Source organism: Sturnira hondurensis, unplaced genomic scaffold (assembly GCF_014824575.4).
Source record: "Sturnira hondurensis isolate 20B ecotype Veracruz unplaced genomic scaffold, ASM1482457v3 Scaffold0014432, whole genome shotgun sequence".
Taxonomy (NCBI): domain Eukaryota; kingdom Metazoa; phylum Chordata; class Mammalia; order Chiroptera; family Phyllostomidae; genus Sturnira; species Sturnira hondurensis.
Genome location: NW_028087063.1, coordinates 1,589,062 through 1,613,978, shown reverse-complemented (window position 1 = coordinate 1,613,978; position 24,917 = coordinate 1,589,062).

Here is a 24,917-nt window from a genome sequence, read left to right as displayed (position 1 = left end):
TAAAGTCCGACAGTCCAGCCTGAAGCTTATGATTGATGAATGATGGTGAGCAGTAAAATAGAAGACCCCATTAAATCATAAATTTACTTTAAAAATTATGGGATTTTTTTGCGTGTGATTACGTGTCACAATGTATTTAAATGTGTGGCCGAAGACAACTCTTCTTCTTCCAGTGTGGTGCAGAGACACCAAAAGGCTGGACAGCCCTGGGAACATAGGAACTACTCTTCAGAGTAAAGGAAGAAGATAAGGTGATTTCATAAGTGTGTAAACATATAGAAGTAAAAATTTCTACAATATTTTAAAATGTATTTGGTTGTGAGTTACAATGTGCCAGTAAAGGATAGTACAACAGATGTACTCTGGCAGCTGCTAAAAAATCTGTTATTTTGAGGAACCACATCCTCCATATTTATTGGTTAATTATATTCATGCCTATTGATGGAAATCACAGACTCTAGCTTCCCTAGAGCCTCAATTATGGTAATTAGTTCAATATATAGGCACACTGAGTTCACTGCATCTGTGTGTATCATCAGCACACACGTACGGGTATACACATATTATTTTGTAATTTGAGTTTTCCTTTATGTATGTAGATATATCAAATTTGTAACTAATCATGAAAATGTAGGTACCTTTCCAGTAATTTTTAAAATATTTTTTCTATTACTTGTATTTAATTTTCTTTGTGTCCTTTCAAATTATTCTCAAAATCTTAGTATTATAAGGTTTAAGGAGAAGGGTGAGAATCAGTCATAGAAATCTGAATAATATTGCCAGCAATACTTGTAAGGATACTCAGCATATTCTAACAATAATCCTCTTATAGAAATCCATGTCTCTTTTAAAAAATTAAAAAGAACCACTGCCTTTTCTTAGTTTTTCTCTTTTCATTTGATGTGTCAATACTCTGAAAAAAATTTCATATGCTTTTAGTCTTCACTTTTATATATTCCTTTATTTACAACCTAAGTTGTAAAAAGGTAAAAGTTGTGAAGGTCAAAAGAATGGTAGTACATTTAATAGCATGGGCACACAAACTCTTCTCATCCAGGACTGAAGCTGAGACGGAAATGACTGGACAGGAAGCTCTGTTTGGGGAATGCCCTCGCTGCTTGATCTGATTAGTAATTGTCTCCAGAGTCTGCACCAAAGACAGTGTCATTAAAACAGCGTTATGAAAATGCCACTTCCCTCCACAGTCTTTACTGTTCATCTTTATGTCATTGTATATTCATAACATACTTGTTATTAAAAACAGTCTGAGGCCATATGAGCACCAGTCATTGTTAGAATATTTTACCAAGTCATTTCTTTTTTAATTCCAAGTTTAGCTAAAACTTAGTTTTAAACCTAGGATGACAGTATTTTTTTTCTGCAGCAGAAGACATGTTTATTCTCTATAAGAAGCAAATTTTATACTTATCATGATGTTGGTTGCCATTAAATTGTGGCAACTGGCCCTGGCTGATGTGGTTCAGTAGCTTGAGTGCCACCTGCAAACCAAAGGGTTGCCAGTTCGATTCTCAGTCAGGGCACATGCCTGGGTGGCGGGCCAGGTCCCCAATAGGGGGCACACAAGAGGCAACCACACATTAATATTTCCTTCTCTTTCTCCCTCCTTGCCCCCTCTTTAAGAAATAAATAAATAAAAGCTTTTTAAAAATTGTGGCAAGTCTGTGTATGGCTTCATATACTTTGTGTCCATCTAGTACACATATAGATACAAACTAGAGAGATAGCAGGTTAAAAATAGTATGACAGTATATCATTATCCTTTGGACTGCCCTAATCAAAGGTTGCAGTGTGAAGAATTCAATATATTGATTAAATATTTGTCGAGTGTTTAAATACTACAGAATCTCACAGAATACACAAAAGTGAGAGATCCAGAATTTAAATGACATTTCAGTGAACTAGAATGACTATTATAAGTACTGCAGAAAACAATCCTAAAGACAAGCGGAAAATAAGGTATCCAATATATTTTAAGATACCCCTGCCATTATCATCTCCAGAAAAGCAGCTATCCTATCATGCTATCACTTCAAACTCCAATATTCAGTTTACTACTTTTAATTTTGGTATGATATGAAATGAACTCTAATATCTAACACAGGTTAAATCGAGGAGGGTCGGCCCACAGCCCACCACCTTTCTCACACCTACATGCAGGTGGTCTACCCCAACTGTCCAGAGGGCACTTATGGAGTCTAAAAAACACATCAGGACACTGTTTCCGAGGACCCTATTATTATATCTGCATGTTTTAAGGAAAGACTTCAATGGTCCAAATCAAGCCTGCCATTTATTATATTGGTACAGATGTGACAGCTATACTGAGAGACTTCTTGGAAATGAAATACAAAGAACACAAAAACTTCGATAAATACTCAGATGTGAAGAGAGATGAAAGTAGAAAGTTTGAAAATCTACATAAGAACATCTTTGGCTAAAGACTAAAATGTCTAGGGAGCAGCTTGATTTACGCATTTAGTGCGTATGGCAAAAATATTACAGTTTTCTCCAGGGTCTGTGTTTCTTCTTCTTCTTTAAATAAAAGGCTCATTAAGGTTTGCATTTTAAGGGGAAACAAGCTAAACAACAATAATTAACACTTATCAAGTACTTACTATGTGCCTGTAATTATACCAACTGCTTGACTTAAGTTATCTCATTTAGAGCTTGTAACAATCTGTGTGATAAGGTTGCTGTCACTGTTTTCTTTTGCAGAAGATTAAATTGAGAAAAATAATAAAGGATTTTATTTAGAATTTTAAAATATTTTGGCCCATTTTCCATGACTTGGGGTTCCAAAACAATCATTTTACTTTTAGTATTACCTCTCATATCAACCACATTCAACAAATATAGGTGTATATCTTTGTCAATATGTTCCTGATTTATTTCCTTTTAAACTATGAGAATTCTGTTAAAGTACACAAAACTTACAGTTTCTTAGAGAATACTATCAACCTAGTTTTTAAGAAAAGAAATATTTTTGGTTGTTTTTATATATTTTTTATTTAGATTTTATATTTTTTTATTTTGTTCTTCACTCCATCTTATGAGAAAACTGTATTTAAACACCAACAGATTGATTTTCAATCTTAATATGTGGGTTTGAGGTACATTTAGTTAGCAAAATATCTCATCTCTTATTTTCAAGTCTTTCTCAAAATGTAAAGTATTAATAAAATATAGCTTAAAAACTATCTAAATGTAAGAACATATATTTCATATTTCATAAATATATACTTATATATTGCATATACTATATAGTTATATTAAAATATAAATATATTATATATAAGTAAATGTTATATATACTTATACAGAATTTATTATATATTCTATAATGTAGAATATATAGAATATTTCATATACACATATACATACACACGCATATATATATGTACACACCTCACACAAGGAGATGCTCATTAATTTCAGACAGAGGGGGAAGAAGGGAGAGAGAGGGAGTGAAATATCAATGTGATAAACATTGATTGATTGCCTCTCACATGCACTCCAATCCAAGACCAAACCGGCAACTTAGGTATGTGCCGATTGGGAGTTGAATTCATGACTTTTTAGCTTACAGGACAATGCTCCATCCAACTGAGTCACACCAACCAGAGTGAATATATTTTTGTAGTTTGGTCAATGATATTAATATGACATATTTTTATAATGAAGTACATTTAAAAATAAAATACCTAAAACACTGTTCTCCATTTAATTACTTACTACTTACTAGTGGCTAGGTCATTTAAATTATATGAGTTTTATTTAATTTATTTTATAAATTAATTTATAAATTTATTTAAAATAATTAAATTTTATTTATTTATTTTAAAGAGGGCAAGGGAGGGAGGAAGAGAGGGAGAGAAATATCAATGTGTGGTTGTCTCTCACAGGACCCCTACTGGGGACCTAGCCCACAACCCAGGCATGTGCCCTGACAGGAATAGAACTGGCAGCACTTTGGTTTGCAGGCCAGACTCAATCCACTGAGGCACACTAGAAAGGGTTTATTTTATTTTTTTAAGTTGGGTAATTGGTGAAAATTATTTATTTTCCTGAAAAACAAAAGGGGGACTTGGCTTAAAATGCTTTAAAGTTCCTACCAATACTAAAATCTAAAATTTTATAATTTTATTCCATCAACTTTAATAAATGAATCGAATAGAAAAAAAAGCCGAGATAGCAATACTTGTATCAGACAAAAGAGATTTCAAAACAAAGGTCATACAAAGAGACACAGAAGGACACTTCATAATACTCAAGGAAAGAATCCATCAAGAAGGTACAAACATTGTAAACATATATGCACCCAACATAGGAGCACCCAAATATATAAGAACCTTGGAGGACTTCAAGAAAGATATAGACAGCAAAACACTTATAGTATGGGATTTTAATAACCACTGCCAACAATGGATAGATCTTCCAAACAAAATATCAACAAGATTATTGTGTAATTGGATGGTCCATTAGATCAAATGGACTGAACCTTTCATCCGAAAGAAGCATATACACTTTCTTTTCATGGAACATTTGCACATGAAACATTTTCAAACATAGACCACATAATGGGACACAAAACAAGCCTCAACAAATTCAAAAACATTGAAAACATATCAAGCATTCTCTCAGACCACAAGGGATTGAAACTAGAAACCAATCTCAAGGAAAAAAACTCAAAAACATTCAAATTAATGGAGACTGAATAGCATGCTATTAAACAATGAATGGGTTAATAGTGAGACTAAGGAAGAAATAAAAAAGTTTCTGAAACAAATGAAAATGAACACACAACAACCGAAAACCTATGGGACACAGCGAAGGTAGTCCTGAGAGGGAAGTTCATAGCAATACAGGGCTACCTAAAAAAGATAGAAACATTTCAAATATATAACCTAACCCTATAGCTGTAAGAACTGAAGGAACAACAACAAACAAAGCCCAGAGCAAGGAGGAGGAAAGAAAAAAGCAAGATCAGAGCAGAATTAAATGACACAAAGACTAAAAGAACAATTCAAAAGATCAATAAATCCAGGAGCTGGTAATGTGAAAAGATAAACAAAATGACAAGCTTTTAACCAGACTCACCAAGAAAAAAGGGAAAGGACTCAAATAAATGAAATGAGAAATGAAAGAGGAGAAATTACAATGATAACACAGAAATACAAAAGATTGTAAGAAATTACTACAAACAACTATATTCCAAGAAATTTGAAAACCTATGTAAAATGGACAAATTTCTAGAAACATATAATCTTTCAAAACTGAATCAAGGTAAGCAGAAAGCCTGAACAGACTGATAACAATTAGTGAAATCAAAACAGTAATCAAAAAATTTCCAACATACAAAAGTCTTGGACTAGATGGTTTTTCAGGATAATTTTACAAAACATTTAAGGAAGAGCTAACTCTTATCCTTCTCAAATTATTCCAAAAAATCCAAGAAGAGGAAAGACTCCCAAACTCCTTTTATGCAGTCAGCATCATCCTAATGTCAAAACCAGATACAAGAAAGAAAGGAAACTATAGGCCAGTATTGCTGATGAACATAGACACTGAGGTCATCAAAATATTGGCACATCGCCTCCACCAATACATTAAAAAGGTCATACACCATGATCAACTGGAATTCACCCCAGGGATGAAAAGATGGTACAATATTCATAAAGCAATAAATGTAATACACCACATAAACAAAAAAAAGACAAACTCACGTGATTGTATCCAAAGGTGAGGTAAAAGCATTTGTTAAAGGTACAGCACCCATTTGTGATCAAAACACTTAGCAAAGTTGGAGTAGAGGGAGCATACCTCAACATAATAAAAGCCATATATGAGAGACCTACAGCCAACATCATACTCAACGGTCAAAAACTAAAAGCTTTCCCACTAAGATCAGGCACAAGACAAGGGTGTCTGTTTTCACCACTTCTATTCAACATAGTATTCGAAGTCCTAGCCAAAGTGACCAGACAAGAAAAAGAAATAAAAGGCATCCAACTTGGAAAGGAGGAAGTAAAACTGTCATTGTTAGCAGATGACATGATAGTGTACCTAGAAAACCCTATAGACTCCAGCAAAAAACTACTCAACCTAATAAATTAATTTGGCAAAACAGCAGGATACAAAGTCAATATTCAGAAATAGAAGGCATTTTTGTACACCAACAATGAAATATCAGAAACAGAAATTAGGGGGACATATCCCATTTGCTATAGCAAGAAGTAAAATAAAGTACATAAGAATAAACCTAACCAAGGAGATAAAAGACCTGTACTCTGAAAACTACAGAACACTGAAAAAAGAAATTAAAGAAGACACAAATAAATGGAAGCATGTACCATGTCAGAGAGTGGAAGAATTAACATCATCAAAATGTCCATTCTACCCAAAGCAATTCATAGATATAATACAATCCCTATTAAAATACCAGTGACATATTTTACAGATATAGAAGAAACATTTCAGAAATTTATATGGGATCATAAACAACCCTGAATAGCCTCAGCAACATTGAGAAAGAAGAACAAAGTAGGAGGGATCACAAAACCTGATATCAAACTGTACTGCAAGGCCGCTGTAATCAAAATAGTCTGGTACTGGCATAAGAACAGACACATAGATCAATGGAACAGAATGGAGAGCCCAGAAATAAACCCATGTCTCTGTAGTCAACTAACATTCGACAAAGGGGGCAAGAGTGTAAAACGATATAAAAATAGCCTCTTCAACAAATGGTGTTGGGAGATCTGGACAGCTACAAGCAAAAAAATGAAACTCAACCACCAACTTACACCATACACAAAAATAAACTCAAGATGAATGGAAGACTTAAACAGATGTCACAAAACCATAAAAGTCCTAGAGGAGAACGTAGGCAGGAAAAATTCAGATATTCCACGCAACAATATTTCCACTGATATGTCCCCTTGAGCAAGGGATATGAAGGAAAGAATAAACAAATGGGACTATATCAAATTAAAAAGTTTCTGCATGGCTAAAGAAAACATTAACAAAGGGAAAAGGAACTAATCATGTAGAAAAACATATTTGCCAATGACACCTTGGACAGGAGCTTAATCTCAAAAATATATAAAGAACTCACATGACTTCAGTAAGACAAACAGTTGAATTAAAAAGTGGGCAAAGGACCTGAACAGACATTTCTCCAAGGAGGACATACAGAGGGCCCAGAGACATGAAAAGATGCTCAGCATCACTAGCCATCAGAGAGATGCAAAATTAAATCCACAATGAGATACCACTTCACACCAGTCAGAATGGCCATCATTAACAAATCAACAAACAACAAGTCTGGTAAGGACCTGGAGAGCAGGGAACCCCAGTGCACTGTTGGTGGGAATGCAGACTGGTGCAGCCACTGTGGAAATCAGTATGGAATTTCCTCAGAAAACTAAAAACTGGTACTGCCTTTTGACCTGGCAATTCCACTGCTGGAATTATACTCTAAGAATTCTGGAACATCATTTCTAAAGGACCTATGTACCCCAGTGTTCATAGCAGCACAATTTTCAATAGCCAAGTGCTGGAAATAGCCTAAGTGCCCATCAGTAAATGAGCAGACCAAAAAACTGTGGTTCATTCACACAATGGAATACTATGCAGCAGAAAGAAAGAAGGAAGTCCTACCCTTCAGGACAGCATTGATGGAACTGTGGAGTATTATGCTAAGTGAAATAAGCCGGGTGGTGAAAGACAAATACCATGTGATCTCACCTGTATGTGAAATCTAATCAACAAAACAAACAAGCAAGCAAAACAGAACCAGAGACATGGAAATAATGAACAAACCAACAGTGACCTGAGGGGAGAGGGTAGGGGGATAATGGGGAAAGAAGAGGAGGGGTCAAACCAAGGAACATGGATAAAGGACACATGGACAAAGGCAATGGGGAGGGTGGAATTGAATGTGGGAGGTGCAGGGTGGGTAAGGCTGGGGAGAGTAATGGAGCACTAATGGGGAAAACTGTAACTGAACAACAGTAAAAAAGTTAAGAAAATAAAAAATGAACATAATATAACTTAGTTATAGTAAAAGACAATCCTGCTTTAAAACATTACTCTTGCCTTATTACCCTGCCAAATTCTCTTGAACTAATTTTTGGGGGTACTTTTAATCATCTATGGTATCAGGGAAAGAATAAAAGTACAAATTTGAGCTCTTACACTTAAACATGTACGCATAACATCTATGAGTACAGGCTCATATCAATAACACATGAATAATACTGCATTCTCAGGTGATTCTGAGAGTTAAGTGAAATGTGTGAGAAATGCATTAAGTGAGAAAATGTAACAATAATACAAATGTAAAGTATTATTACCCCACTTGAAATTATAACTTTGCCCATCAAGTTGTTGATGTTAAATCAAGATTTAATTTCCACTTGCCCTAATACAGATAATATTGAAATGCAGACTCTAATCAGCAGCAGGGTAGGAGTAGGGTGTATTTTGAGCCTGGATCACTTACTTGACTGCAATTGCACCAACACTGACTCTGTGCAATGTCCGTCAGGAGATCACCAAAGGCTAGAGATACATTACGCTGTTCCTCAGATTTCTTTAGAATTGATGAAGTTTAAACTTAGGTGATGGTGAAATTGATGCCCTTAAGCCTACCTGCACCTTACACTGAATACTAGTCTTAGAAAAATGAATGTATTTAAGTCTGTTTTAGAATCAAATGACAATTCTTTTTCTTAAGAGGGAGTTAGGTATATAAAGTTCTGAAGTCTGATAATCCAATACTTATCAAAAGCTTTCTTTTTCCACTATTTACCACTAAGGACCCAGAGTAGGCTGACTCTAATAAGAACAGTATCCTAATTTTGGTATTATCACATGTATCATTCTTCATTTAATCTCTATCTCCTACAAATAGATTGTATAGAAAGGAATTAAATCATTCAATAATGAGTACTGCATGAAAATAAGTAAATCAGAAAATTTTAAATAAATGGAATTCAGACAAAATAATACAAACAAAAGGAAGTAAAAAATATAAATAAATAAACACCAGAAATCTGTTATTTCAGAGCAGAAGAATATTATCAAATTGTTGGTTATTAATTTTTAAAACATAGTAAAATAATATCCTCTTTAGAGCAGGAACAAAAATGAAAACAGAAAAGGTAAAGCTATTGAATTTGGGATTATGCTTTCTAATTGAACTTTGGGTACTACGCATTCCAGTTTCTACAATTTTTTAACATTAGCCCCAAAGTAGGCAGAACTTGGGTGGGAGTGGAGGGAAGAAGAATTAAAATTATGATCAAGACAAAGAAATTAAGAAGCAGAATAAGAAAAAAAGATAGTCCTGGGGTAAAAAATAATATCAGGTAACAAGAATAAAAGTGAGGAATGATTAAGAGTTTAAAAGAATTATAAGAAAAATAAATAAAATGGGAAACAGGCAAAAACATTCAATATATGAAAGATTTACATTCCCAAAGAAGCAAAATAAAGTAATGGGACATAAAACACTAGCAAAGGTGTAAGCCAAGGAATCTTTCTCAATATGAAAAAAAGACTTAGATAACATATTAAAAGGTTACATTGCAGCCCAGAGAAAATTGACCAGAAATAACAACACAAAGATATATCACAAAAAATTATAATGCTTGAAAGATGAATTAAATATTTTTGTAGAAGTCATACCAAATATCAAATCACTTATTATAGAAGTAAAAACAGTTTTGCTTCTGGCTTCTCCACAGAAACCTTGAAATCATAAATGCAGTGGAATAAATACCTACAAAATGTTCAAGGACAGAAAGAGAGACCCAAGGACTTTTTATATTCAGTCTATCCATCATTGTATACGTACAAGCAGCAGATAAATAGTTTTTAATGTGCTGAACTCACAGTATATTTTTCCCATAAGCCCTCTACAGTATTCTTCCAGAAGATGAACTTCAACCAACCAAGATAAAATTGACAAATGTAATAAAATAACTGGTTCTGAACATTGTTCTTACACATTCATATGAAGTAGAACAAATAGCCCATAAGGTAAAATAATCTTAAACTTAAAAGGGAAGACACAAAAAAATAAGAGAACAGAAATAGTATCAAACATTCCTATAGTATTAACAACTCTAGATGAGATAAACTGTTGTATTAAAATAAATACTTTAATATTTGGCATCAAAGGAAAATCCAACTCCACATATTTACTGTACAAGAGACTCCTCCAAATACACTAATTGGGAGTGGTCGAAAAGATAATCACAATATTATCAAACAAAAAGGCAAAGCAGAAGTTATTTGAATTTCTGACAAGGTTGAATTTAAGCAAAAAAAAAGGACATTAAATAAAAAATAATCAAAATATGGGTACCATGTAATGTCAAAAGATGCACCTCACAGTTAAGTCACATACCAAATATCATACAGAATGGTCACTCACACCAGTAAATGATCACAAGCTGAAAGTATCAAAGAGGTTTAAATGAAATATAAAATGCTCATAAGGTATAATACTCATTTTTACATTCCTGGATACATTAGGAGCTGTGTACAACGTAGTCATCAGTACGTTTTGGTTACAAGTAACAGACATTCTGCTTAACAATTTAAGACAGAGGTAGCATTTGATAGAAGATACACAACTATGGTTAGGCTTCAGTGAAAATAAGAACAAAACGGAGATGCTGCCAGCTCTAGCTTGGTCTCATCTCTGCTTTTTCTTCTCTTTCTGCAGAGCAGATCCTTCTATGAAGCAGAAACTGTTGCTGACAGCAACCTGGGAGCCTCACATTTGCTCAGTCAGAAGGGGACTAAATTGCTTTCTTTGACACCCTTAAAAATCCTAAAAGACCCTCAAGACAGTTTTTAATGGTCCAACTTTAAACAGGTGCCTATTTCTGGGCCAGTCTACTGTGGTCCACCTTAGGTTTCCCATCTAAAATAATCACTGTGAACAGACAGTGAGGGCTATCAAAAGGTCACTGCCTCCATTCGTCCATTTGGTTCTAGTGGTTACAGCAGGAAGAAAACTTTCTAAAAAAAACGTAAGCTCTATTTGGGGCAGTCTACACACCAGGTGTATCATGAATCTTTAAAGCATTTATCACCAGTGATATTGAACATAGCTAAAGATTGAATATAATGTAATTTTTAACAATAATATTAATGGTGCATCCATTCAATGTCAGTGACTCAATAATGTTTGTAGATAGCTGATTATAACAGGAGAAAGTGTTATAAAGACAGTAAAAATGTCATTATAACTTTAAAAATTAATGGATTTGATATATGGGAAGAACAAAGAATGTGCATTAAAAATCAGTGACATATTTTGTGTGATTTAGTTTTCCTTTTTCTATAATTTAATATTTTATATTAAATATATAATACTTTTATGCCAGAATAAATAATAAATGTTTTATTTAAATTATCTTTACCTTTGTCAATTCTTCTTTTCCTCACATATTTGAGAGGGACCTTAGTGGGTCATAATCTTTGCTAACTTTAGGCAAGATTTTCTCACAAAAGTAATCAAATTACAGTCACATTGTCACAGAAAGTACTGAAGATGTGGATACTAAGGGACATCCTCTTTCCAAATTAATATTTCTATGATGTTCTGTATATAGGACCACAATTATGTATTATGATTTTGACTGTGAACTACTTTTTTGAAAAATCCAAAAGGTCAGAGGGTTGAAGAAGGGCACACAAACTCTGAAAGGTATGAGATGAATTAAGATTCCTTAAGTCCTAAAAAGGAAGGGTCCTAGATAATGTCAACAGTTTCAACAAGGAGGTAAGAAATAAAACTCGTGGTATGCCTGGAAAGCCGGGATTTAAAGTGAAGCACGAATAGTGTGCCAATGCATGAATTTAAATGCTTTTTTCTAGTGTGAAATCTCTTTGTTAGATGGTCCCCAACTATGATGTGTTTATCTTTTCATGTTGCTTATTTGAAAAGGAGAGTTTGGAAGAGGGAGTAACACCTTTCTATAATGAAAACCTATAAAGGCAAAAAGCCATTTGTCTGGGTTTTTAGTGTGTTTTTTGTAGAATTGTTGCTGATTCTTCTAACGTTCTGGCATCACTAGGCATATAACTCTGCAGCTGGCAATGCTGTTCATTTATACTTTTTTAAACTGTCTAAGGCAGCCTTAACTTGACACCGGCCACAAGGTATCTCAGCACCCCGTGCAATGATAACTTGGAAGAAACTCACAAGGCTGCTGGTTCATTGGATAAAGATGTGAAAGACATCTTTAATGGCCTTCACAGGAAATCTTAAAAAAAGATTTTTTTCTTTTAAATTTTATTCTTGTTCAAGTACAGTTGTCTGCATGTTCTCCCCACCACTTCCCATGACCCCAGCCATCCCCTCCTCCTTCCTCTGATTCCACCCCATCTTGGTTTTATCCATGTGTCCTTCATAGTTGTTCCTGAAAACTCTTCCCTCTTTTCACCCCATCATCCCTTCCCACCTCCCCTCTGGTTACTGTCAGCAGAAAAAAGGAGCTCCTATCCTTTGTGACAGTATGGAGGGAACTGGAGAGCATAATGCTAAGTGAAGGACAAATTTCTTAAGCTACTCTGACCTATTCTAGCTAGAACTCCAGCAACCGAAGTCAAATGGTTAAGGGGGTGGGGGGAAGCCACTACTGATAAAGGAGAGAATAATAGAACAATGTCTTACCCAGAAAAATAACTAAAAATAGTCCAGCCACTCTTTTCTATATATTTCCCTTAGTAAAATACATGCACATAAACACAGTATCTCTATGTATACCCACTATTTGCCCACACATAATCACGTCTGTATGCATGTTTGTATGTGTATTTCTTATGTGTGTATACATATAAGTCCTTAATGGTGAAAAAATGGTTTCTAAGTACTAGGATATATCATTTATATACACAGAAAAATTGGGATATTTTTCTATTTTTTTATTCCCAAATACAAGGGAAAATTTTAACAACATAGAAATAAGTCTTCTTACTCCTAATGTTCTGTGTTTATATAACTATAAAAATTAGTCTTCTATTTGCCTTTTTGATGAATATCTTTGGCCCTATCCAGTTGGGAAGGATCAATAACCATTTCCGGAGGTATTTATTTGAAGATTTGAGTGGAAGATATTGAAAAAGGAATAGAAAGCACTTTTTCATCCACTTTATTCACCCACACCCTACATCCTCACTGAAAAAATCTATCTTCATTTTTCTTTAAAAACAACCTGCATATTAACTTTCCTGTGAACTTAAGCCCTTACATTTCCATGTACTTCATTCCATTAAGATTTATGCCATCCCTTTACTTAAACTAAATGTTTCTCAGGCTTACAGACCATTGACACACTCAGTTATAGAACAAAAGAACCTGGAATCAAAAGACTTGTGATTTAGCCTTAGGGTCACCTAAATTCCTTTGGTATTTTATTTTGTTCTTTTGATTATTATGTGATCACACCCATGCACACGCATGAACACACCACTTGATTATTTTAAAAATACAATCTTTTCAAGATAGCCTCATAAAAAAGAAACCGATCTCATTCTTTTAGATGCCTGACACTATGAAATATATAAAACTTAAAGGAAAGTTAAAGTACTGTGTCTCTAATGGTCTAAATTAATCTGCAGAGAATATTCTCTTGGCCTCAAGGATCTTCATGTCAGAATGAATCTTTCCCAGGGTCCTAGGAATGCAGGCTATTTCATGGTCAAGGAAGGGGTTGAAAGTTGAGAGTTTCCATCTTAATTTTGAGCTCTTAATAAATTTCATATATTATTAAATGACACACAATACAGATTTCATTTAATCTTTGCAATAGACATTATTATTCCTATTTTCAGATACAACAATAGAGATCAAGTAACAGGCCCAAAGTCACAGAGGCAAATTTTGGCCAGGCCTAGTGGCCTATGTAGGTTTTGTAGCCTTTCATTGCTTTGTGTGTGGTTCTAACGTAGAGAAAAATGCAGCTAGGTTTCATCCCCAAGTAACCTTTTCATGTGACCTCTCACCTTCTGTTTGAATAGTCTCTTTGTACATTTTAAAAATATATTTGTTATCAATTAGTCAATGTATTAATAAAAATAAATGCTGCTAAAAGAAATTAGACACTATTCTTGATCTCAAAATATAGGGTTAAGATGAAAAGATAAAACAGTTATTTGAAAAGTTGAATAAACATGTAGAAACAATAATTGAAATATTTTAAAATTCTAACAGCCATTGACCTTATAGTTTATTACCAAATCAATTATATAGTCAGCCAATAATATTTAAGATACCCCCATCTTCATGCAAATTCAACTCATTTACTTAACAAATATTTTTGAGTACCTACTAGACAATTTGGAGTCAACTACTCATACAAGACAGACTCTCCTTACTAGCAATTTACAATTTGTGAATTTATCTCTGTGATTTTTATAATACAATATGAAAATTATAATTTCAGTAGGTAACCCACTTAGTTGTAGGGAATTTTGACAACAAAATAGCTATTAATATTTACTATTCTAGATTCAATCACCGTTAAAACCCTTACTTTTCCAGAGAACTTGCCTTTCACTGAATATTTCTGCATTATCATATCTCAGTATCTCCGCTCATGCTACTTATAAAGCATGAAAGGCATCTCCACCCAGCCCTGCCTGGGTAGGTCAGTTGCTCAGTTGGTTAGAGCACTGTCCCAATACACTAAGGTCGTAGGTTTGATCCCAGTCAGGGTAAATACATTAAAAAACAAAAATCAATGTTTTTCTCATCCTTCTTCACTCTCTCTCTAAAAATCAATAAATAATTAAAAATGCTTCTCCTTCTGCTTATAATATTCAAAGTCCTACCTGTCTTAAGATAAACACTGTCAAATATCTCATATATAAATTCTTTTCTAAAAAGTCCAGCCATTGTTAATAAACAAAAATAGTTTACATGACATTGATGTAACCTGCCAGCCAAAGAGAGTGGACTGGAATGTGCATGCATGAACAATGGTGACTTCATTGTACTAGTCATTGGGGCAGTAAATGCTGTTAAGTGAGCATGTGTACTGTGTGGCCATTACGTTCAAAATGAGTGAATCAGTGAGTGAATAGAGCAATGAATCTGCATTAGATTTTGCATTACGATTAAACATTCCTCCGTGGAAACTATTTGGATGACTCAGAAGGCTTTCAGGGACGATGCAATGAGTGTAGTGCAAACAAAAGTGTGGCACGAACACTTCAAAAATGGTTAAGAATCTGTTGAAAGCCCTCGACATTCTGGAGGGCCTGCAACAAGCAGAACACCTGAGAATGTTGAATGTTTATGAGCTGCAATCAACAAAAATCAGCAAGGGACAGTGTGAGAACTAGAAGCTGATCTGGGGATTCCAAAAACTACTGTGTCTGAGATTTTGACACAGGATCTTAGCATGAAACACATCATGGTAAAATCTGTTCTTCAGTTTCTTCTACCAGAGCAGAGGGAACACTGGGCTGCAGTTGCTAATGACTTGATTCAAACTGCTACCAATGAATCAGATTTCCTCAAGAAAGTCATGACTTTGATCCTCAGTAAATGTCTCTGTTTTTCACAGTACCTGGCTGGATAATTTCTGGTTATACCTCACAAATATAAATTTGTATAATCTTTCCAGAAAACTATTGTTCAATACACTATTTGAAACACTGAAAAATACTTATAAATTTTGATCAACTTTTAGGAGTGGTAAATTAAGAAATGGGTAAAGATGCAAGTCAATATTATGTTCAACAGCAAAAAACTGAAAATAAGTACTCATAGAGTGAAAATAAATTATTTCACCTTTTAATACTCTCATAAGCACATTTATTTTGCATTATGTCATTTTTTATTTAAGCCACAGGAAAGGAAGTAAAGACAGAAAAAGAAGTAATTTCTGCAGTGACGTTGATGTAGCCCAACACATAGCTTTGCCTCATTATGTTTACATCCCAAAGGAAATAGAATTTGGGAGAGAATTTGTTTTCTCACCCTCCCCTGAGCTGATTGGTAGGATCATGTTGTTCAGTGAATGTGGCTTTGTGAGTATTATAAAATTAAACCAACTAACCCATCTGGTACTGGTTCAAAGAAACAGTGATTAGGAGTAAATTTGAACTTAAATGGTGTTTGTCTCACTTTCTACATTGCTGCCCTTACAAATTAAATCCTACATATGATGATGATGCAACGGCATAGAACATAACCATGATAAAATAAAGGAAGCTATTACAATGTATCTGTGTAAAAAAAAGAAAATAAAACCATTTCTAAGCATTTATATATTTATTGTGTATGAAAAAGATTTTCTATACAGGAGATTAAAACTAAAAATTACAAGATGAAATATTTATTTGACTACATAAAAATAAAATTGTTACATCAAACAACAATAAAATTAAAAATATGCAACGAATTGTGGACATTTTAAAATATAATGTTCAATATTTATTACTTTTATAAAGAGTTTGACAGATTAATAAGAAAAAGCATACTGTTTTTAAAATACGCAAAGTAGAGGAATAGGCCACTCACAAAAAATACTCATATACACAAATAATCAGAAAACATGGAATAATTCAATCATTAATACTAATAATATACATATTTAAATATGAAAAAATAAATAGTTTGTTTATAATGATATTACAGTATTTATGAGTATGTGGCATAAGTAAGAATCACGAGTAATCTTGCTGGTGGAAATGAAGTTTTGTACATAAATTTCTTCAGGCTTCCTTGTTCTTCCTTCTCTCACTCCCAATGGAATCTAACCAGCATGACTAGCAACACACCAGGGGAAGAAAGGTCAGGGGAAGGTCCAAACCGCATAACCAACAAATGAAAGGTCAAGGGGTCTAAACCAGCGATGTGTTAGTGGAGGAAAAGTCATCCTGGGGGAAGGTCCTTGTTTTCACAGTTTCCCTGTTGCTAGGCACCTGGGGCTTTCTTTCCTGGTGACCTTCTGTACCTGGCCCATCATCTCCATTCTGCTCATGTCTAACAGTCCACCACACTTGGAACAGAAGTGGACACAGTAATAAGATTTTGGGTAATTTTGATGGTCATGCAAATAAAATGTTTGACAGTTTTTATGTGGAGGGTAAGAGAAATTGACTGTGATTTGGGTTTTTTATTTGATTAATTAGAAGCACTATTAAGTTTTTAGTCTATTGAAAAAATGGGATACTAGTTCCTGAGATTGGAAAGACTGAAGGAGAACAGTTTTAGCGTTGAGGGCAGGAAACATCACAAATTTGGTTTCGAGTATTTTAAGTCTGAAATGCCACTTGAACAGCTAAGTGGGAATGTGCCTTCTGGGGTTCCGATGAGAGGTCCAAAAGGAAGATAAAATTTTCATTGTTTTAAAGCATAGATGGTGTCTAAATCAAAGGGATGGGTAGAGAGAAAAGGAGAGGTCTAAGAATTCAGAGTGCAGACCTACCCACAGCTAAGAGAAAGGTTGGGGGTATAGGGAAAGTGGAGAAGGAGGCAGAGGAGGAATGGCCAGCTAGGGAGAAGGAAATCTAGGAAAATGTGATGTCATAGAAGCCAAGAAAATAAAGTTTCAGGAAGAGTAGATAAGTGTGTGCAATGTTGCCATTAGGTCATACACGATCATAATAGAGAACAGACCACATCGTGGAGTTCATGGGAGAGTTTGGAAATAGTAGTTGAGGTGAAATGATAGAGGCAAAAGACTTTAGGATGGGCTTAAGAGGGAATGAGCACATTCTACAAATAACTGGTCTGTACCCTTCAAAAATGTCAACATCATGAAAGACAGACTGGGATTAAAATAAATTAATGGGATAATCTACTTTACCCCATTAATCTACTTAGGCTATACTAAGTGAATGCAAAAGATTACACTAAATGCAAAAGGTAATACTAAATTAGAAAAAAGAATATTTTGCTATAGTGAACATTGGTAGAACCATTTTTGAAATCTGAAGAAGGTATCTAAAGTTATAATTTTAGCAATATAATCTTTATGATTTTAAGAATTGCACACGAGTATGAAAAAATACTTGTTTTGAATAAATACATGATGAAGTAGTTATAATTAAAAGGGCATCATATCTGCAACTTAAATTGTTCAGAGAAGAGAAAATTAAAGTTAATGTGTTAAAGCAACTTTTTAGGAATCTGAGTAATGAGTAGGTGAGAATTGTTTGTCCTATTTTTGAAAGTTTTCTGCAATCCTTAAATTATCACAAAGTAAAAATAAACTAAGCAGTTAAAATACTAAAAAGCAAAAGTGAGAAGGAGAGAGGGGAGGGGCAGAGTCAGGAGACTGACGTGTTGCAGCTCCTTTTCCCTTTCAAAACTTCCTAACCAGCCTGTTCTCTGACACGTAAAACATTCTCTTACAGGTGTTTCTTTCTTTTCTTGCAGCTAAAGTAATGGATCTTTTATCCTTTTAAAAATAACAAACCACTCCTTCTGTTTAAAAAAATTCAAAATCTCCTTGATCTTTTGAACAAGTATGATTTCTAAGTGATGTGTTAATATTAGGCCTTTTAAATTATTTCCTTAATCTTTAACTAATCTGTAAACTCTTAATCCTTGAGTTTACAGTAAAATTTATTCAGTTTTCTCTTCTTCAATCCAAGAGGATTGCATATTCTCCATATATATAGGCCCCTCATTGCTTCATAACTGGTGATTAATAAATCTCATCATTTTGTTAGTGAAGGCATCTTCAGTGTTTCTCAAATCTGAAGCCAATGAAACAGACAAAAACAGAGTCAACTTTATAATACTCCTTGGAGTATAATTCCCATAATTTACAGACAAGCCACTTGAATCTAAGAGCTTAAAATTACCACAGTTGCTCCCCTGAGCCCTGAAAATATAGATATTGTGTTGGGGGAAAGATTTGATTTTTTAATTATATTTTATTGATTATGCTATTACAGTTATCCTGATCATTCTCTCTTTGCCCCCCTGCACCCAGCTCTCCCCATTCCCACAGGCAATCCCCTCATCATTGTTCTTGTACGTGGGTCATAAGTTCTTTGGTTACTCCATTTGCTACATTGTACTTTATGTCCCCATGGCTATTCTGCAACTACCTATCAGTACTTCTTGATCCTCTCACCAAATTAAGGAAGCTCTCTTTCATTATTTTTTCAAAGAGATTTCCAATTTCTTGCTGTATTTTGTCTCCTTCTGCAACCCCTATGACACAAATGTTGGACCTCTTGATGTCATGCCGGAGGCTGCTTGTACTACCCTCATTTGGGGGGGATCTTTCTTCCTCTTGTTGTTTTGATTAGTTATGTTTTGCTTCCTTATGTTCCAAATCACTAATTTGATTCTCACCTTCATCCACTCTACTGTTATTTCCTTGTAAATTGTTCTTTGTTTCAATTAGCGAAATCCTCATTTCTGGCCGGACCTTTTTTATGCTGCCGAGGTCCTCACTAAGTTTCTTGAGCATCCGTATAACCAGTGTTTTGAACTCTATGTCTGATAGATTGCTTATCTCCATTTTGTTTACCTCTTTTTCTGGAATTTGGATCTATTCTTTCATTTGGGCCATGTTTCTTTGTCTCTTCATTTTGGCAGCCTCCCTGTATTTGTTTCCATGTATCAGGTAGAGGTGTTATGACTCCATGTCTTGGTAGTGTGGCCTAATGTGGTAAGTGTCTTACAGGGTCCAGCAGCACCAAACCCTACCACCCAAACTGGGTACTCAAGGAGCAGTCTTTGTGTGGGCCGAGCACACCCTTCTCCTGTAGTTAAGCCTAGGTTGTTTTGGGTAGATCGGTGGGAGGAATTTATCCAGGCCAGTCAGCTGCAAGGACTGGCTGTGGCCACTGACCATAAACCTCCACCATATGTGAGGGATCAGCTGTGCAGGGGCAGGGTGGTGGTACTTCTGTTACAGAACAGACCCAAAAGCTGGGGGTGAACAATATACTATTACCCAATGGACCCACCCTTGTGCTCCAAGGGTCCCCCACCCCATACTAGGTTCGCCTTGCCCACTGCCAGGGAAAGATGTCTCTCAGTGCCAGAGATTGGTGAAAAGGAAAGAGTTTATTTATTTAAAGAGTTATACAAACTTAAGAGTAATAACTTAATGTCTTCATTGAGACCCCAAAGTCCTTTAGAATACCCACAAACACACAGTCCTTCCTTCCCCCTTTGCCCAGTCTGGGGTACCATGTGGCAGAAAAAAAAATAAAAGTGTGGTTCTTCTCTGCCAAAGCCACGTGGTCCCAAAGAGACTCCGCACGTCTGCCATGCCAGGGTTTAAATCCCAGCGCTAATCTTTCCGCTGCACCATTTCCTACTCCTCCCACAATTAGCCACAGCTGCTAGAATTCCTGTATTTTTCCAGATTTACTAGGCTGCCATAGTAAATCCAAGCAGGTGTAGCCCTGTGGTGTGGAGCCAATCATCTCCAAGCTCTCAGGCAGGCTCTGTAACCAGGGGGTGTTGCCTCCCAGTTGTATCATGGGTCGAAGTCACTCCCATCTGCCTGGCTCTACACCTGCCTGCCACTATAGAGAAAGTACAGAAAGTACTTTCTGTAGTACAGAAAGCAGAGCTAATTTACCTTTTAATTATTTACCTCATTAACCTATGTGCATGCATATGTTGTTTTATTATAATTGGATTTTATTTTTATCAAATAATTATAATGTGGATCTAGTATGGAAGATGCTTAAACTTTGCTCAAATATTAAAAAGTAATGAATGCAAAAAAATTGGGGCAGGAAAGCAATGCCGAAGAAAAGATCTGAGAGATTTTGTTGACCGAAAACTCAAAATAAGTCAATAATGAGATGTAGTTGCTATGTCTACTCATTGAAGTATAATAAATAAGTAAAAAAAATTGTTCTATGGTGTTCTGCATTGAATATTCTGTATTTGAAGTGATGTTTATTTATAGGCTCCTAATTTGATTATATTTGTCTATTACAATAGCAATGGTTTATTTTTATTATAAAGTCAATATATTATTTCTATGGAAAACTTTAGAGAACAGAAAGAAGAATCTGTAGTAACAATTTGCTGGTCTTTTAAACACTATATATATACATATATAACATGTATATATGAAAATTGTATGTAGGACAATGACTCTTTCATCCCCTTCAAAGTAGGCACCTTGGGACCTCACACAGTTCTCCCACTCTCCATCAGGTGGCCCATCATATTTTCTTGAATCTCATTGATGGTCTGAAATCTCTTCCCTTTCAAAGGTGAAATTAGGTTTGGGAAAAGCCAGAAGTCACAGGGAGTCAAATCTGGGTTGTGGTTGTGGGGGGGCTGAGTCATCTGGGTGATGTGATGTTTCACAAAAAAACTCTGCATGAGACCTGATGCATGAGCAGGTGCATTGTTGTGATGAAACTGCTAATCACCAGTTGCCCAGAGCTGCAGCCTTCTCAATCATCTGAATAGTTTCCTAAACTTGCCTAAAAATAAACCCTCATTTCTGAAACAACTAAAAACCAGACAATATATATAAAACAATAGTTCTTATGATATTATCATCAGGCAAGAAGGGTCAGTGATTCATTCATGACAGTGTGGATAAAAAAGATACCTCATACTAAATCTCAAAAGCTCGGGGGAGGCCTGCATGGAAGGTTCTACAAACTCAGAGACATAAAGCAACCACAAAGGATGGTCTGAAATTAAAACTTTTTAACCAAAAGGGAGTCATGGCAGGTAGTCATGTCCTAGGCAAGTGTATTCCATGACAAAGGTCAATCTTTACCTTAACTGGTCCTGTCTGGACCATATGCAGTAAAGATACCTTCAGAATGTCAGGCTAATTCCTTTTCCAGACCCCTCGGGGGACAACCACTGCACCAGAGCACAAGACCACAGAACCCCTCATTGTTATTATTGTTACTTTGTTCTCCAAATGCCATGTCTCTGTGCTGTGAATGTTAATTGTTAATTATCCTGTACCCACCAATGTAAAAAAAATGTGTGTATTCATTTTATTTTTTTCCAATCCCAAAGATTTCCTGGTTTTGCTTTCTCCCAGCTCCTTCATCTATTAGCAGTGGGTTTCTTGTAATCCCCTATGTCTTGTCCTTAGATTCTGATATATAAAATAAATGGTAAAACTGCCATTTCCCAGAGCATTTTCTCAACCCACTGAGATTTTACTTCCCAGGAGCTGTCATTGGTTTGGCTCAAGTAAACTAATAAAAATTCTCTTTGGTTTGAGTGTTTCTTACACTGACAAAAGAAGAGAAATAAATAATGCAAGCCCTGTGATTGCCTATCTCTTTTGTGGGAAAAAGTTCTAAGACACAGCGCCAGGAAGAAGAACCCAGGCAGAATGCAGCAACTGTCTCAGTTAATGTGATGGTGCTGGACAGTCAGGGCACCTAGAGTTTGTAGGGCAATGTCCAAGAAAAGAACTCCGGGTAAAAGAGAGCTCCACAGCAAGAGAACTCCAGTGTTCCCTCCGTAGGGGTCCCTCTAGATCGCTCAGTTGAGTACTTTCAGGTCAGGTACATGTGGGAGAAAGCTATCTGAGGCCAAGGAAAGAAGAACTTATGTCAGTAAGTTCTATAACTTACATGAAATGGACAAATTCCTTGATCATCAATAATCAAACCTGTCTGAGGTCATGACCTGTGCGACTCAGTTGGTTGAGCATCATCCTGAAAAGCAAAAGTCCACCAGTTCGATTCCTGGTCAGAGTGCATACCTGGGTTTCAGGTTCATTCCCCTTCAAGACACATATGATACATAATCAATGTTTTTCTCTCACATCACTGTTTTCCTCCCTCTCTTCCTCCCTTCTTTCCCTTATTTCTAAAACTAAATAAATAAAATCTTAAAAAAAGAAATAAATGCCCAAGCAGATACTATTAGACACATGAAATTTTTAGTTAAAAACCTTGTGGGCTGTGCAAAGCTCTCCTAGGCTCAAATGACTCTACTCATGAATGTTGACAAACACTTAAGAAAAAATAATACAAACTTTACAAAAATTCTTCTATTACATGAAAAAATAAGGAAAAATTAGTACATCCCAACTCATTTTATAACCCAACATTACCTTAATAAAGCATAAAAACTACAAATATCTCCCATGAACACAGATGAAAAAACTCCTTGCAAACTTTTAGCAAACATGTCCAAAAAAAATTTTAAATGGATGACACATCTTCACCAAAGGGGTTAAGAATGCAAGTATACTATGACATTTAAAAATAAATCAAGTGATTGAACATATTAATGACTTTGTAAAAAGAAATTTTTTAATCCATATGATCATCTTAAGAGATACAAGGGGAAAAAATCTACTAACCCTATCCAATATTCATTCCTGACAGAAGTTCTCACTCAGCAAACTGGAAAGAGAAGGGACTTCCTCAACCTAATATAATACCTAATGAAAAATCTACAGCTAAGATCATAATTAGTGGTGAAAAACTAAATCTTCTCCCTTGAAAATCAGAAAAAAAACCCACAAGAATTTCTGCTTTTACCATTTTTATTCAACAGGCTACTGGTGGTTCTAGCTACTACAATAAGGTAAATAAACAAACAAGTAAATAAATAAATAAATAGTTAAAGGCACCCAGCCTGGTAAAGAAGAGGTAATTTTTTATTTTCTGATGATATGTTTGTCTCCATTGAAAGTCCTATTGAATTTACAAAAAAAAACCAAACTGAAAAATAAACCTACTATAGCTAATCACTGAGTTCATCCAGGTTGTACAATAGAAGATCAGTATATTAAAATTGATCATATTTTTATGCAGTGGTAATAAATATTAGAATGTTGAAATTAAAAAGGAAAAATATACAAATGACACACCGTGTATCTTAGTTACGAAGACCACGACTCAAAGATCAGATGATTAAATTTGTTAATATGTCAATTTGTCTCAAATTAATCCAGCAGGTATTTTTTAAAGATTTTATTTATTTATTTTTAGAGAGAGAGGAAGGGAGGGAGAAAGAGAGGGAGAGAGACATTAATGTGTGGTTGCCTCTTGCACACCCTGTGGCCTGCAACCCAGGCATGTGCCCTGACTGGGAATCAAACCGGTGACCCTTTGGTTCACAGGCCAGCAATTGATCCACGGAGCCACATCATCCAGGACCCTTTTTTTATAGAAATCAACAAGCTGATTCTCAAAATTGTGTGGAAATTCAAAGGACCTAGAGTAGTCAAAAACAACTTTGAAAAAGAAGAGCAAAGTTCGAGGCCGTGGACTACTTCACTTCAATATATTATGAACTTATAATAATCAAGCCAGGGCCAGGATCCAGTGAGGCAAACAGGTGCATATGGCACCAAATTTAAAGAATCATTTACTCTTGGCATCCTACAAGTTCAGGAGTGACACTGAGGGTGATGCCTCTTTAAATTTTTTGCCTTAAATTTAAGCACCACACTTGCTTCTTACTTCATCCCAGTCCTGGCTCTGACTAAGATAATGTGGTACTGACATCAAAGTCAACAAATAGTTAAAATCATTTGTGTAGTCATTGCATTGAAATGCACAAATACACTAATATTACAGAAGACACAGTCCAGGAAAAAACCCACACATATGCGATCAATTGATTTTCAACAGAGATGAAAAGGCAATTTAATGTACAATAGACATTTCCTTAAAGACAATATATAAATAAATAGCCAATAAGCACATGAAGAGGTAATCAACATTATTAGCCATCAGGGAAAGGCAAATCACAAAGGTGTTGCTTCATACCTACTAGGATAACTTTAATCAAAGACAAAGATAATAGAAAGTGTTGGCAAGAGGTGAAGAATGGGGACCCTCATACACTGCTGATAGAAATGCAGTGTGTACAACCAGTGAGGAAAACAGGGAGTTCACCCAAAAATTAAATACAGACATTCACAATGAACAAATCT